The sequence below is a fragment of the Thermobia domestica genome, chromosome 18, assembly GCF_964235325.1.
Source record: "Thermobia domestica chromosome 18, izTheDome1.hap1.1, whole genome shotgun sequence".
Classification (NCBI taxonomy): domain Eukaryota; kingdom Metazoa; phylum Arthropoda; class Insecta; order Zygentoma; family Lepismatidae; genus Thermobia; species Thermobia domestica.
The window spans coordinates 23,837,592-23,853,352 of NC_137471.1; the positions used below are offsets into that span (position 1 = coordinate 23,837,592).

General features: G+C 36.4%; 1 long non-coding RNA gene across 1 annotated transcript in view; it reads left to right on the plus strand.

Moving 5' to 3' along the window:
* The first annotated feature begins 333 nt into the window (after positions 1-333).
* LOC145675668 (uncharacterized) overlaps positions 334-15,761 on the plus strand; it is a 42,144-nt gene continuing 26,716 nt past the window's right edge. The window contains exon 1 of the long non-coding RNA XR_014129179.1: positions 334-2,984. This is a non-coding gene — a long non-coding RNA (uncharacterized LOC145675668). The remainder of the gene's footprint in view (positions 2,985-15,761) is intronic.

The window sequence follows — 15,761 nt, forward strand, 5'->3', positions numbered from 1 at the left end:
CGAAACGTATGCTTCCACACGTTCTTTTCTATTTCCATTACCTACTCCTACACCAAATTTGATGCAATTACCTCTGAGTGACATCACACTCTTCCCTCGTCAATCAGTCATTGCCATAAACAAATTTAAAATCTTCGTATATGTTCATTGACTTTTTCTAAGTTACACTAAAATTTTCACAGGTAGTCATTTCTAACACATGTACTGATTAAAAAAATTGTTAATTGAACCTTCTTGAGTATCGGTAGTCAGTATCCTACTAAAGTCAATTCAAAAATTATGGTTCTTATCTCTTCTCTGAGGAAATCAGTAAAAGAACCAGGAATTATACTTGAGTAAGCAACTTTATTAACACTGAGAGAGAGAATATGAAAATGCAAAAACACAATAAAATTACATTGAAATAAAGAAATTTCGTAAACACAGGATATTATACACGAGAGACCTTACTTGGCTCAGATTCTTCTCTAACTTAGATTTTACAAAGAGAAAAAAGGTCTTACATGAATGTTAGGTGGAATCCTCTCGCCCACATGGCTGAATAACTTATCCTTCGTCTTTGGCTGCTTCCGTCCCTTTAGCCAGTCTGGATTCTCCTTATATTCCCCACTTTATCATGGTTTTCACAATTAAGAGGCCTTGTTCTTTTGTTTATCTTGTCCCTTAGGCCAAGTTATTTGAACAAAACATTTTAATAGTTCACCTTTTTAAAATTCATTTAACCACAGATTATCTTATCCATTTGTTTTTTTTTTCTTTAAATCTGTTTCCCAACACATTGCCCCACTGAAATAGTACAGGATTCCAATAACACCGTTCAGTGTGTGTCTGTCTTATCCATATTTTTTTTCATCATTTTTTTCTTTAAATCTGTCCTGGCAGTGAGCTACTTAACACTATCACATAATGTATTAGGTTCAAAAAAATGTGAATCATGTTATAAAAAAAGAATAAAAAAAAGAATTCGTAAAGAAATAAACGAGAATAGGAATCACAATTCACATTCACAACATCGCACTGTATCACTGTACAACGATGTTCTACACTGCATCACAATTTGCAAGAACACAAGAACATGGCATGACCCAGTCCTCCAGTCCGCTGAAAGGGGGGATAGACTGTCATCCATTGGGGGTGAAAATTTCCGGGTGCTCATCACCTGGACTTCCTCTTCTTTAATACACTCCGCCTGTGGAAGGAGTATAACAACCCGTTGTTGTCTTGAATTACCATGATAGTCCATTGGCAAGTCTGTTTCTATGAGAAACCACTACACGACCTTGGCAGTAGGTTGAATGGGTGTGGGAACCATCTTCTTCTTTGGAGTTTTGGGGGAGACGTCTGCGTCATCCAGCATGGAGAATAGACCGGAAGCAGAATCCACCATGGAGAATCGAACCAATGTGCATCATCCTGTGCGGTCCTCGATGTTGCTTGAGGAGATGTCTGCGTCGTTCACCGGAAGCAGAATCCACCATGGAGAATCGAACCACTGTGCACCATTCCTCGATGCTACTGGTGGAGGCATCATTGCTTGAGAGGATCAATGTATGAGAGGTATGATGAATGACGTGAAAGGAAGGAAATAAAGGAGAGGCTTGTATGTTTGTTTGGTGCGTAGCTGGGTGGGGTATTGTTTTTATACCAGATTTATTCGATAGAAAAAAGATATGCTTTTCTCAATTCAAGGCAGAGACATGACAGCAAATTCCCAGTGCAATTATAATTGTATATTTTTTTTATATTTTGTCGGTGTGCGTGTGAGAGGGTTATATAGAAGGATTATAATTAGATGCAGCAAATTACAGATCTGTGGGATGAGAGAAGGTTAATATGTGGATTAGAGGAAGATTCATAAAGGACAAATGTAAAAAAATTGAAGGAACTAAAAAAATTAAATGATGAAGTTTCGAAAAAAAGTAAATTGTTATTTGTTGTCAATAAAATTGAAAATCTTAATGGTTGTTAACGTTTCCCATGCATACAATGGTTGAATACAGTGACATGGTTGCTGAGAAGGTAACCTTTTGTCGTTAATGAATGCTATTATTATTATTATTATGATTATTATTATTATTATTATTATTATTATTATTATTATTATTATTATTATGTGTATTCTGTATATCGAGAAGCTTGTGGTGTTCTATGTCTTCTTGTGTGGCAGCGTAAGTTGCTTGGTGCTAATATTAGGATGTTGCTGTGAAAATGACCTCTGGTAAAAGTTAGAGACTGAAATGCTTCATATTGTGTATGAACTTTCAATGACATGTAGTTGTTTAGTTCTGGGAAGGAAATGAGTCCATGATCTTTTTTTTTGTATTGTTTCTCGTTGACGGAAAATGGGATGAAAATAAGGCAGACTAGTAGCTGCGGGGTAAATCGTTTTAAAGCTTTCTGTATTATTCAGCATTGTTTTTAAAGTAATATGCAACACTATGGAATTTCTCTTCTCTGCCCGAAAGACATGAGGTGTTAAGTTTAGTACTGCAAACGAACTTCCTTGTCATCAGATGAACTGAAGATGATTATCTAATTGTTACTTTCACAATTTTTCTTGTTAGTTCTGCTGTTTATTTTTTTCTGTCTTTTTTTTAAGTATGAGATAAACTGAAGTGAATGTTAGTTAATGATGAGATAATAAATTGTCCTTAGAGTTGTTTATAAAAGGAAATTGGAATGAACTGGAAACGTGTGTCATGTGCAGCCTAGTTATTAATGAAATTTCAAGGTTGGTGTAATCTACAATGGAGCAATTTGTTGCCTACCGCAAACATAGTTTTGCCGATTTTAATCGTATTTTTACCTTGTAGACGTTATGTCCGACGTGTATTTTGTTATTGATCTGTTCGTCATTTATGTCGCCGAGGGCGTATATACGGAGCTAATGCGTTAAAAATTGCCTTAATAAAAGGACACAGATTTGTGAGAATATATCAGTGTCAATTTGAGGAACACAACGACATCAATTTAGAAGATAATAGGTATGTTTTCTTCTTTTGTTACATTTGAATTTTATGGTTTCATTATGAGAATTAGAGTTAATGTTGGAATGTGACTTTATCAATATTGCATGAATTTCATTAGCTAAATGCTAGCTCCCTGTGCATGATTTCGCTTAGGAAATCGACATGGCCAAATCTCTGTGAAAAGAGAATTTAGGTTTCAGGCACAGGAAAAACGAAAGGAGCGGATGCCTTGAAGGCGACATGGCCCACAATGAGATTGTGAGGTTTCAGCCGTTCCTATTAGGTCTTAATAAAGTTTCTTTCAGAAACGATATAGGATTTCCACTCTGTTAATGAAGTGGTGTAGTTAATAACGCATTTCTTGTATCTGATGAGAGTTGAATTTTATATTTAGTTTGTGATGTTTGTCTATAAGAACAGATGTCTCCAATTGAATTGAAAGAAGTTTTAATGAATGGTTAATGATGTTCGAGATGGTTAGAAGGAAGAAGTCGTTGTTCAAAATGATCGCGATTATTTTGTCCATGAGATATTTGATAAAGAAGGATGGATGCATAGATGTCAGTGATGACGTCACAATTAGAGCCTCTTAAGTAAATGATAGTGCCGAATTGCATTTGTGATGCAGGTGAGCTCGGCCGTAAGTTTCACAGCGTTGTACGTAACGTTTACAATACATGCGTATGTAAGATAGCTGAATGTAATCCAGCGCTCTGTAATGTGAGGTTATTGAGGGTGGGTGTTAGTCTATCAACCCCGATCCTTTTATTTCTTTTTATTTCTATTTTTTTTTGTTTTAGAAACCTGCTAAGGTCAGTGTTTCATTCTATTTGTGTTACTGAGAAAAGTGAAGAGGAAGTTGTGGTAGTTTTTTTTTATTTTAAATTGAAGTGAAACAACTGGTGATAGGAATAGATGTTCAATTTGGGGAGGGGCTTTCGACCCAGTCAATAAGAGTCATTTCCTTTTATTTATACATTCTGTTTTATGAATTTGAGTTCGTCGGCTGAAATGGGTGGGTGTTTTCCCCTAGTTAGAAGTATGTTAGGTTTTTATTATTGTTCTTTGAAAATGTGACTTATGCCTGAAAGCCAACGTAATGCATGTCTGTTTTCAGGCTGGTTCAATTCATAATCGTTAGATACTTGAGGCTTAGTCTCTGTCATTGCTGTATCCCGGTCTTTCACTCGATACTTATGAAATCCATCGGGACGTAATTTGTCATGCAATATTAGGTCTAAAGTGTAAAATGAATTTAATCTTGTACTATTAGGAGAAGGGTAGTTGCGTAATGTAATGATTAGGAACATTTAACCTGTCAATTATCTTAATAGGATGGGTCTAAAACTTATGGGGTGTTCGCGAGTGTTGACCTGCTGGGTAGGCCCGCATGTTAGTGGCGTCCTATGTCGTCACTTTTCTTTTCGATGTGTATGTAAGGAGTATGATGTTGAAATGTTCGGTTGGGTTCAAGGCAAAATACTGAGGGTGGGGAGTAGGAGTACCCTTTCACCGTAGAATTTTTTTCCGGAATATGAATACCTATAACCTTACAGTTCATTGTCCTGCTATACGTGTTGGATGTTATCAGCAATCCGCGTAAACCTCAGCTGCGTGGGTTGTTATGTGCGGAGTACAGAGATTTTTTGGGGGTGGGGAAGAACTGCATTCTCGTTATCTGTGAGAATTCAATTTGAAGGTGCAGTGTATATTTTCATAGGAGAATTAAGTGAATCATGCGAGTGGGAGACAAAGGCGGCAAGCTTGCATGAGTGTGTCTGTTAATGAATGGGAAGGAAAAGGTCCAATGTGAATGAAGGATAGAGTGAATGTAAATCACTAATCCTATTGCTAGACCGTTTTGAAAATGCAAAATCATGACTGAGATATTAAATCTCCTTAGGGATGTTTGTTAACAATTTAGATGGGCTAAGGAGAGACACTTAATGAATGGCAGTGAGTTCGGTCGGGAGTAATGGTGCTCAACTTTTCGTTACTGACCATACGCTTTTATACCATGCACTCAAGGATCGTCAAAAGATACATGCAGCGTGTCTTTACAACTCATCTATGATGCTTTAATATAGTGAAACGAGAGTTATTGCTGCATGAGACAACATAGGGAGCGACACACTGTTTGAGCACTACTGTTTTAGATAATCACAATATGGTCTTAGCAATGTGGTTAAAAAAAACGCGTGGAAAGGATGCAATGGAGTTATATGAGTTGTCTGCAACGGAGATTGCGTGCTTTGTGGGAGTGGATTGGGCTATAAGTTTGATTTGGGTGGGGTTGTATGCCGTCTGCTGCCTATTCCTTGATGCCGCGTAGGTATTTGTGATATTTAGTTTCAAAAACTGTATTTTTCTCTGTGTCTGGAATGTATAGTTTAAGTCTGTTCTTTGCAACAGTAATTATTTTCCCTCCAACATCAATCTGATATGAATTTTCATCAAGTTTATTCAGAACTGTGTGTGGGCCTGTATAGAGTTGCCTCAGAGGTCCACTTTCATTCTTCTTTGTGCTGTCTTTTCAAAAGAACTTGGGAACCGGGAATAAATTGGGTGGGGGTGTTTTTGGCTTCCTCTTTTTCTTTATGCTTCTGAAAAATTGTTCCCTCCTGAATTCTATTAGGTCCCGTAGTTCTTTGAGCACAACTAGCCTGTCATTGATGTCAGTGGGAGGTGTATCATCAGGAAGAAAGTTCTGAATTGGAAATCTCACTTCCTTTCCAAATAAAATGTGGAATGGTGAAACCCCAAACTGTGTTAATGGAGTGTGATTAATTGTAGCCGTAGCCTTGTGTAAATGCAATGGCCACTGTTTGTGGTCCTGTCTGGTAAGAAATTTGAGGGCTGTTTGTAAATTGGAAATTCTTGATTCAACTTGTCCTATAGATTTGTGCAAATTCGGCAACGCGTATATGGCCTTAATGCCTAGAGAATTGAGAAATGCTTTTGATTTGGAGCTCAGGTGGCTTGGTTGCTGGTCAAGACGTAAACTACGCATGACGCCGTAGGGTATAATTATTTCAGTTGTAATGAAATCTATGAATGCATCTGTAGTAGGAGATTTTATAGGTTTAGTGACCGTAAATGATGATACTTGTTCCACACCTACATAAAAGTGTGTATATTCGTCACCCTGTGATGGCATAAGTTTGCCACATATATCTATGCTCCAGCAGTCGAAGAGGTCACCCGACGGTATTCTTTGAACTGTGTCAATATTTTGTTGGCAACTCCGTTTAAAGTAGCCACAATCTAAGCATGAGTTAACTTTGTGATGTAACCAATTTTTCAGATTCGGTATATAGTATTTGCTAGGAATGAGGTAGTATAATTTCAAGTATCCAGGATGAACTAAAGAGTTATTGTGAAACTCGTTAAATACCGTATCACGCAGTACCCTCGGTATGCATAACAAGGTGCGCGGTTGTGTTGGTGAATACATGTTACGGTATAGTAAATTCTTTTTGAAAACGTATCGCTTTTGCCATGTTTTGTAGTTTTTATCGTTTTCATTTTCCGTTAGTAAGGTTCGCACTATTTTAGAGAAGAAGGGATCATCCCTTTGGAGTTGCGCAATGTCAGTGTTTCCATCTAATGCCAGGAGATGAAAGGGATGAACTTCAGTGTCGAGAAGTTCCATATCTTTTTCATCAAAGGGCAAGGGGTTCCGACTTAATAGGTCTGACAATGAATTTTGATATGACCTGACGTGGATTATTGTGAAATCAAAGGTTTGTATCTGTTCCAACCACCTCGTAAGTTTAGGAGTTAATTGGGTAGTGGTCTTTAATGCTAGCAGACTCTTATTATCCGTTACTAGTGTAAAATGTTTACCTAGTAGATATTTCTTTAACTTCATTAGCGAGTAGAAAATCGCAAAAAGTTCTAAATTGTGAATTGGCAGAGGTCGAATTCTTTGGGGGTGTCGGGCTGAGACGTAGCATACCGGATGATAATTTTTTTTCTCCTATTTTTCTCTGAAGGAGAGACGCTCCTATGCCCTCGGCCGAAGCATCTGTCATTAACATGTGCTCTGTGTTTTGTGTACTATATAATTGTAAGATTGGAGGATTTACCATAGCTATTCGCATTTTTTCGAATGCTTCATCCATATCAGAATTCCAGGTTAACGTTTTTGGATTTCCCCGAAGTGCTTTGTACAGTGGTTCTAGAGTTAGCGAAATATATGGAAAGAAGTTACGAAAAAAATTTACACTCGCTAGCCAACTACGGAGTTGTTTTATGGTTTTAGGTTTCGGTATTTTAGTAATAGCAGCGATTTTGTCAGGGTCTGGCTTAATTGTACCAGTTTCAACTATGTGCCCTAGACATTTAACAGAAGTGACCCCAAATTCAGATTTATCTACATTAAATAAAAGTGAATGTTTTTCAGCAATAGCTAAGACTTGGTCTAATAGTTCCAATAAATGCGAGTATGAAGAAGAATAAAGAAAAGTCATCAACATACAGGGAGAAATTTTGAGCTGGTATATCTCGATAGATAGTGCGTAGTATGCGTTGCAAGTTAAGCGTACTAGATTTATGTCCTTGCGGTTGCACTGTAAGTTCAAATTGCGTGTGGGGCAAATGAAGATCCCGAACCGAAAATGCCGTGGCCTTGCGATCTTCAGGCGCCAAAGGACACTGATAGAAAGACTGTGCTAGGTCCAGATAAATAATCCAGCGAGCAGCCGACATGTTATCCAAAACGTCTGTCATGGGCTGTATGGGATCTGCTAATGTTTGGCATTTGCTAGACAAAGTTCTGAGATCCAAAACTAGACGAATGTCCGATTTACTATTTGGTTTCAGCACTGCAATAATATTATTTCTATACTGACTGTTAGATGGTTGGATTATGCCCTGTTCAAGAAACTGTAGGATTTTTTCTTTCACCATAGGCCTAAGGCGATGTGGAATTACAAATTGGGGCATAACAAAAGGTTTATCATCGATTAAGTCCAAAGAGACTTCAAAGGTTTTTATTTTACTAAAATCAGTTTTTGTCCATTTAAAAGTAGTGACCCGCTTTTCTAAAATTTCCAACATTTGTTGCCTCTGGGATGGAGAAAGTGCAGGATTAATGTTAAATTTAGTGAGATCAATGTGATCCTTAATTTTTTCCATCCTTTCCCTTCTATTTTGTTCCACATGTTCTTCCGTCGGTTCAAAAAGTTGCCTGACAGAGTATGCCTTATAGGTACGAGGCTCTGTAGGGAAGATTGTGCCCGAGGCTATAGGTAGGCCTTTGAAAAAAGTTTGATCGTAGTGAGAGAGGTTAATAATTGGTATTTGAAGGTTGTCAATTGAAGTAGCCGTGTGAACCGTGTAACACCCTTTAAGATTGGCATGTATAGGGAAATTGATGTAAAAATGTTTTATGTTTGTTTTTAGAGGAATTGTTAATCTTAGCATGCCAACACTATTTGCCGGAATGGTTTGTGTTTTAGCAATTTGAAAAACAAATTTGGGGTTTTTCTTAACTGCCAGTAAATTTGAAAGAAAACGAACCTCCTCAGGTTTATGTGATATGGGTTGTGCCGGTTTGCGCCCAAAATATGTTAAGCTTAGTGTGCCTGTTTCGTAATCAAGTTTAGCCAGATGCTGTTTGAGGAATTGATTTCCTAAAATGGTGGGGAATGACTGCAGGGGTGAAATGCGAAAAAGAACCGAAAATGTACGACCCGCTATCGTAATTGATAATGTAACTGCGTGAGTAAGCGTAAACGGGAGGTTTGAGACACCGTGAAGAACCGTGGCCAAAGGAAAAGGTCGCGCTTTTTGAGGAACTAAATAGCTAGGAATTAAATTTAGCTCTGCTCCTGAGTCAAGGATTATTAAATGTCGTTTTGAAGCAATAGAGCCCTCAATGTAAGTTAAATGCCTTCTAAAGATCAATGGGACATTCAACGTACACTGTTTACCAGACTCGTCTGTTTGTATGGGAGGAGGAATATGATTATTTTCAGCAACTGGAGAAGGTTGCTGGATCTGTGTGTTCTTGTGTATGTCGGATGTTTGTTGTGACTGTAAGTCATTGAGAGAATGGTTAGTTGGAGGAGGAGGAGGACGGTCCTCCTCTAAGTTTATCCGTTTTTTGGCGGCTGTTCTGTTGAGGGTAACGAAGGTAAAGTTGGAACAAAAGGGGTGGGACCACAAGGAGTTTGGGAAGTTGTAGGTAGCGGAAATGGAAAGGGAGATGGGTATGGTGGAGGGTAAAACTGTGGGTAAGGGATAGGATATATAGTAGCCAAGGCAGCCTCGTTATAGTTTGCTCCCTTTCGATTGTTCCCACCTTTTCTAAAAGGAGGACGACTTTTTCTATTAACATTCTGCTGGGGAGGGGTCTGAGTGGTGGGTTTAGAGTTTTGTTGTGGCTTCGGAGTTCGGCAAGAACAACATTTATGGGTGTGAGCTGAGGGTGGTGTGGGAGTAGGAGGTGGGGATTGAGTTGGGTTCCTGTCATTCCGTTCCCTACTATGTGATCGTTGCCGTGTACGATGAGTGTGTTCATCCCGTCCCCGGGAGAAATTTCGGGAGTAGTGAGGAGACGGTGAACGATCTGAGTTGCGATGCCTGTACTGCGGTTGATTATGTTCCATGAATGCAATTGTATGTTGGACGGGTTGAGCATTAAGATGGGTATTAAGTTGCACTTGAAGTGAATCTAAACGAGAAATGATGTTGTTAAAGGGGTCTTGCTGATGTGTTTGTGGTGGGGGGTAGGATTGGTTAAGCTGGCTAGGCGCCGCTGGGCTAACCTGTCTGCTCTCTCCCTTGTGGCTGCTAATTCGATAAGTTCATCAAATGACTTAATAGTCTTTTGAGAAAATTCTACAATGAAGTGGGACAATAACCCTGTAATTGAATCCAACAAAAAATTGTCAAATGAGGGTGGGTGATCTAATTGAGTGGCCAAGTATTTCTTGGCATATAAATAGTGGAGGAGTGACTCTGTTGGTTCCTGAACTCTGGATCTATATTTTTCAGCTGCGGAGAGCGGTAAATTGTTTGGTCCAAATTGCTTTAAGAATTTATCCTTAAGTGTATTCCATGGCAGGGTGGAAAGTGACTCGGTACTTTTGTACCAATATAGCGGAATGTCTGCAAGACATAACGGAAAGATGGAACACATTTTGTCTTCACTCCAACCCGCAATTTTTGCTGTACGCTCAAAATTAGTAAGGAATAGGTCTGCTCTTTCGAACGGGGTAGCCGAAAATATGTTGAGTGGATTTGGATGTATGGGAATGGTGGGATCACTTGAATTTCCTTGTGTGGGTGGGGAAGTGGCCGATAATGTCGGCCCTGTGCTGTGAGTTGGGGGATTAACAACATATAGGTTTGAAATGTTAGTTAAGGGCGATCCATTAACTTGAGGACTTGATGTAACATTGTTAATTTGATGAGAGAAATGTTGTGAGGTGGGAGCTGGTGCTGGGGGGTTGGAATGTAACCAGGAATTAGTAAGATTGTTTGTAACCGACTGCATCTCGGTGAAGTTTACACCTAATTTCCGTGATTGCACTGCACTGCGCGTTAACGGCATACGGAATCACTCAGCAAAACAAAAACTATAAGGATATTAAAATTTATAAAAATAATTGCACTGAGAAACCCATCAGCCTTTACCAAGAAATAGAGAAAAAAATTAAAAAAATAGAATCTGGTATAAAATATGTAAAATCTAGCCAAAAAAGAATCTGAGCATTAGCATATCGCCAGGGGAGCCATGATTAAAAAAAATGTTAAAATACAATCAAGTTACATTGAAATAAAGAAATTTCGTAAACACAGGATATTATACACGAGAGACCTTACTTGGCTCAGATTCTTCTCTAACTTAGATTTTACAAAGAGAAAAAAGGTCTTACATGAATGTTAGGTGGAATCCTCTCGCCCACATGGCTGAATAACTTATCCTTCGTCTTTGGCTGCTTCCGTCCCTTTAGCCAGCCTGGATTCTCCTTATATTCCCCACTTTATCATGGTTTTCACAATTAAGAGGCCTTGTTCTTTTGTTTATCTTGTCCCTTAGGCCAAGTTATTTGAACAAAACATTTTAATAGTTCACCTTTTTAAAATTCATTTAACCACAGATTATCTTATCCATTTGTTTTTTTCTTTAAATCTGTTTCCCAACACAGTACTAATGTAAGTTTAATTCAATTAAAAAAAATATATGAAGTTTTTGAAAATAAGGGTTTTACTCTAGCGACATTCTGTGATTTAAGTGAAGCATTTGACTGTGTAGAGTATAATCTTATGTGATAAATTAACATATTAGGGATTCCAGAGCAACAGTTTAAAGTTTAAATTTGGTAAAATCCTGTTTAAATGAACGTAAACAGATAGTTAGTGTTAATAATAATATGCATTCAAACATTTTAGAAGTAAAATATGGGGTAGCGCAGGGTTCTGTTCTGGGTCCGGTACTATTTTTAAATAATGATAAATGATGTACCTCTAAATACTAATACATCAATTCTATACGTGGATAACGCTTTCTTATTTAACATAAATACAAGCTTCGAAGAGGTGTATATAGAAGCTCAAGGCGCATTAACAGAGGCAGCGACCTGGTTTAGAAGAAATGGTTTTGTGCTAAACCGAGGTAAAACAAGAAAAGTAACCTTTAGTCTCAATCACTGCAATAATAAAGAAAACTATAATGAAACTGAGGTTAAATTTCTTGGTATGTGTATAGACAGCCAACTAACCTGGGAACATGTCAAATAACTGAGCGCTCTTTCTGTTACGAAAACTGAATGATACAGTTCGCTATGAGTATATGAGGAATCCATATTTTGCATTTTTTCATAGCATAATTGGATATGGGATAAGAGTATTCAAGCACATGATGTCCTAGTTTTGCAAAAGAAAGCTATCAGGATTATTGTTGGAACACATGATAAAGAACACTATAAACCACTATTTATTAGGCTTGCTTTACACTAAGCAAAACCTTGCAAATATGAACTTAGAGATGAATTGAGTTAATTACGAGTTTAGCATCCGTTTCAGCAACAAGGCTATATGAGGTGGGACCTACTGATTAACGTGGAATCCGAACCACATGAGCTCCCGCGAGGAATCAAACCTGGGTCTCCCACGTCAAAGGCGCATACGCTAACCGCTTAGCCACGAAGGAACTCCTACACTTAGGGATGAAGTCCATATATATAATACTAGATGGTGTAGAAAAATGATATACCCTTTGCTAGATTATCGAAGGTCAAAAATAGTTATTTAGTTATAGGACCAAAGCTGTTCAATAAAGTAACATCCACTATACACCCAAACTATAGACCATGACATACTGATTGCCAAACTGTCTTCCTTCCACAACTTTTCCCAGTCAACTTTATCTTGGTTTAGCTCTATTTATCAAATAGAAAACAAAAAGTTGTTACTAATAACACATGTTTCAATACGAAACTTGCCCCATGTGGAGTCCCACAGAGTAGCGTCCTAGGACCTCTTCTGTTTTTCTTATACATCAACGATTTGCCTGAACACATCATACCATTATAAATATCACTTATATGCAGATGCTATACAATGCTATTTAACCACTAATCCCCTAAATTTAACCACCGCGATTGATCACTTAAACAGTGACATTGAAAGTATCTGCACACGGGCACGTAACAATGGACTGCAAGTAAACCCAACCAAATCAAAATTTATCATGCTTGGTTCTCGTAAACTACTCCTCAGAATGAATATTACAAGCCTACCGAATGTTCTTGTAAACAACGTAGCCATTCCTGTAAGCGATAGCGTCAATAGCCTAGGACTCCAGATCGATAAATTCTTAAATTGGTCAGATCATATTAATAGAGTATGCAAGAAAGCTTACGGCTCCCTTCATTCTCTTCAGCGTTTAAAAACCTTCTTCTGGAACACATTAAAGCGTCCCTGGTTCAATCATTGGTAATCCCTCATTTAGATTATTGTGATGCAGCATATGTTGATTTAACCGAAGATCTGGCAAAACGTTTACAGCGCATTCAGAATATATTTAATAAAAAGCGCTGCGACCACATCTCCCATTGTTATCAGCAACTAGGATGGTGCAATCTAAGCACCCGCCGCCGCATTCATCCTCTAACACTTTTATATAAAATAATTAATTGTAAAAAACCTACTTATCTATCCTCTAAATTAAAATTTCTCGGCGATACTTACCCACTAAATACCCGTTCTAAAGGAAACACAACACTCGCCGTTCAAACGCACAAATCTAATTTCTTTTCCAAATCTTTCACACTATTTGCCACCAAAGCTTGGAATGACACCCCTGAAAGCATCAGAAACTCTGGTTCAGTGTTGACTTTTAAACGTCTGCTTGAATATCTTTTTAATGAAGGTCTTCAGTAAAAAAAAAAAGTTGTTACACACGAAACTTCCTTGCATTACCATGCAGTCGTTCGTTTTTCCTTTTTTTCTCTCTATTAATTCTTATTTTCTTTTCTATTCCCTTCTAATACATGTGTATGAACGTATATATTATACAGAATCACTTTATCTGTACATAGTCAATCACAGGAATGTATTTTATATGTTATATATAATCAATATTGATTTGTTTGTTTCTCCTTGTATAGTTTAGTATGTCTTCAGCATTGTCGCTTGTTTATTTTAGTGTTAGTTTTACATGTAATAAGTTTCATTTTCACTTTTCATGTTTTATTTTCTGTATTGTTTTGTATGTCGGTAGCTCTTTAACGTACTTAAGTGTATATCCTTTTTATTCTCGTCGTAAAAAAAAAAAAAAAAAAAAAAAAAAAAAAAAAAAAACTATTATGAGATCCGACTGTACAAAAAAAAATGTAAATGGTTGAGTGGAAAAGGTTATGCTTTAACTCCGCCATTTTAAATAAATAAATAAATAATTAACATCCCCCATATAGCAGATGCCGTTAAAGGTTTAAAAGGAAAAGTTATATGATTGGTTAATAACGAATTCATTTTATTCTATTTAAGAGTTCAGTGAATGTGCAGAAACTGTGTCGTAATTTGCGGTATCACTTTATTTCAAATACTATTAGGTTGTTCATTATACTATTAACCGCAACTGATTGTCTGTATGTTTATTTTTCCCCTATATCTACATCACATTCGTCTATTATTTGTAAAGCTCAATGACAATAAAATATTCTATTCTATTCTAATTTCAAATACTGGAAAACCTACAACATTCAACCGGTTATGTTGCCCACGGTTATATTAGCTTTTAGCAATTCATTCGTATCAACACATTTCCTCTTTTCTTCAACTGTCTTTCCGGAAAATGGTGTGATGCATTACTTACCTGATACATTCTGCATTGCTTCAGCAAAGACAGAAAAGTTTCTGTTATTGGTTCCAATTCACGTAATAATAATAATAATAATAAAAATAAAAACTGAAGTAATTGAAGCTACCATAGCTAAAATGAAACACAGAAAAGCGGGTACACATTTATTTGGCAAACATTTAATACAAAAATACGTACATCACAGATACTAAAATATGCACAACCGACTAGAATTGTGATTGGATTTGAGTGTTATGTAGAAGAGAGCAAATTAACTCGGTACTCTTGTTAATGTACTTGTTCAATTCTTATGGCAAAAAATAATTACAAAAACTTTCATTTCAGGGTGAAGGTGAGCTCTCTTCTAAACTTCATATACCAAAAGAAACTATTTTTGATTTGTTCTCAGGGTGAAAATACATTTTTTATCAACTTCATGATACGAAACCGAAAAGATGAAATATACATATTTGTCTCTACACATGTTAATGTGATACAAATAAGAAAAGTTTTTTTCTGTTTATTTCTTTTAGGGCGAACCACACATTCTTTTCACAGCTTAACTTAATGATACAAAAATAAAATGTTTTCTGGTTTATTTTTCAGGGTGAAACATATAGCTTTTTCTCCACTTAATTTGTAATATACATAGGAAAAGTTGTTTTCTGTTTATTTCTTACGCTGATCCATACCTCGTTTTTTCAACTAAATTTATGATATAAACAAGATATTTTATTTTTTAAGGTGAACAATATATCTTTTCTCAATTTAACTTCATCATACACAAAAAGAAAATTTTCTGGTTTACTTTTAAGGGTAAAGATTCAACTTTAATAATAATAATAATAATAATAATAATAATAATAATAATAAAAACTTTTATTTACTATTCAGAGTAAAGATACATTTTTCTCAACATCATGACATGGAAACAAAAACCTTTTCTGATTTATTTTTCACGGTAAAGCACACATCTCTTCCTCAACTTCGTGATACAACAAAGAAAATATCTTCTGATTTATTTTTCAAGGTGAAACACACATCTTCTCTACTTAATTTCCTGACACAAATACGAAAACTTTTCTGGATTATTTTTAAGGTGAACTATATAATCCTATATAATCTTTTTTCAACTTAACCTTATAACACAAAAAATAAACTTTTTCTAATTTATTTTTCTGGGTGAAGATGCATAAATTTTGTTACAACAAAGAAAATTATACCTGATTTATTTTCCAGGATGAAGATATATTTTTCCTTAACTTCTTGACAAATACGTTTTCTGAGTTATTTTTTTCAGGGTGAAACACACACTTTTTTCTCAACTTCACGATCCAAAAAAAGAAAATATCTTCTGATTTATCTTTCAGAGTGAAGAACCATTATTTTCTCAATTTAACTTCACGATACGAAGAAGAATACTCTTGATTTATTTTTTCAGGATGAAGTTACGTCCTTTTCTCTACTGAATTTCATGA